Below are 1,799 nucleotides of genomic sequence, written 5' to 3' on the forward strand. Positions count from 1 at the left end.
CTAGATCCGTATATAGCTGTTCCGCGTGGCTTTTCTATATATCTGTATCTGTATATCTATACTGAGCTATCTCTGTATCTATATATATATATATATACACATCACTATATATGTAGTATTCTATCTATATCTATCTCTACATCACTCTATATAGTAGTCTAGCTATCTCTAGATATATAGTTATATCTATATACATTACAGATATATCTATATACATAGAGAGATCATATATATCTATACAGAGAGATATATTGAGTAGTCTATCTGTATATCTATCTATCTCTGTATCTATCTCTGTATCTGTATCTATACCTCTGTCTCTGTACCTGTATTTGTTTATATCAACTCTGAGTAGTCTACGAGGTGCAAATCTGCCCTGCCTGCTAACTAGCAGCACACAGCTGGGCTCAATTGTTGGTGCCGGGGGTTGAGATTTTGTTCTCAAGAGTGAAAGGTCACAGAGCATCATACCTTGCTTATGCTACGTCACCATAGTGATGAACTATATCACCGTAGCTTGTCATTACAGTGACGCAGCATCTCATGTAGATGCACCAAAGGCGCTGCAGCACCCTGGTTGAGAATCAGTGCCTTGGATAACGATTGAGGTCCTCTCCAGCACTATGATTCAATGAGGATTTCTTCTGTTAAGGGAAATGGCAACTTAATCACACACATATCTAAAAATATCACCCCATCTAGTAGATCCATGGCTTCACTATTTAATGCTAATTATAGGATTATCTTTACAAAGGCTGGACCTGATTTTACACAGAGCTTGAACATGAAAGGAAAAGAGAAGTAAGCAATGCTTAATATTGACATTAACTGCTGTTTCTGCTCTGCGGCTTCTTCCTCCTTGAACTGCAGCTTTTACTTTAACATAAAATGATCCAACTTTTCCTGTTACTGAGGCCACTTGTATATGTGAGGGGGGTTAATCCTTAGGGTTGCATTCTGTGCCCCCTAAATTGAAATGGTGGGTTTTTAATTGCAACAAACTGTTTAAATTTAGGGGTTTCCATCACTGTTACAGCATGGAGTCTGATCCTTTCTTTTTTCCGGTGGAGTCTCCCTGTGGCCAGGGAGCAAACTGCCAGCAGGCCAGGTGTCCCCTGAGCTGCAGGATGCCCCAGTCCTTCCCTCTGTGGTGGTGGCATCCCGCCGGGACCACCCAGGTGGGCTGCTAGTGAGATGGGTGCTGGCCAAGCTTGGAGGCATCATCTGGCCTGATCCAACTCTTCCCTGACCCTGAGCTGGGGCAGCACCTGGCCTACTAGGCACCCAACTGGGCAGCCCTAGGGGGCACCACTACCATGGAGGGAAGGGCAAGGGCCCCTACAACTCAGGGGCCACTCAGCTCACTAGCAGCTTGTCCCACAACCACAGGAGAGATGGGCAGGCTCTGCCAAAAAAAAAAAAAAGAAAAGGATCGGGGCCCTCACCACTTCTGCCTTCAGGAGGTTAGGGACTCGATCCTTTTTTTTCTGTGGAGCCTGCCCACTTCTCCCATGGCCAGGGGGGTGAACTGACTAATAGCTGCAATGCATTGTTGGAAACAAAACTGTATCAGGGTGTAGTTTAGTTTGCAATGATGCAAACTCATTTTAAACCCACAAAACTCCTGTACATTGTGGCGAAATGCCGGGCTAGCGGCTCCGGCACCGCTTAGGGGAGCCTCGGGCTTTGCGGAGTTGTGCGAGCTTGCGGCTTGTGGGGTGGAATTGAGGTAGCTTTTAGCCGCCCTCGAGGTTCGCCAAGTTGGCACAAGTAGACGACTTAGAGTAAGTAGTTAGTGT

This window comes from Crocodylus porosus, unplaced genomic scaffold (assembly GCF_001723895.1).
Source record: "Crocodylus porosus isolate Cpor-Errol unplaced genomic scaffold, CroPor_comp1, whole genome shotgun sequence".
Taxonomy (NCBI): domain Eukaryota; kingdom Metazoa; phylum Chordata; order Crocodylia; family Crocodylidae; genus Crocodylus; species Crocodylus porosus.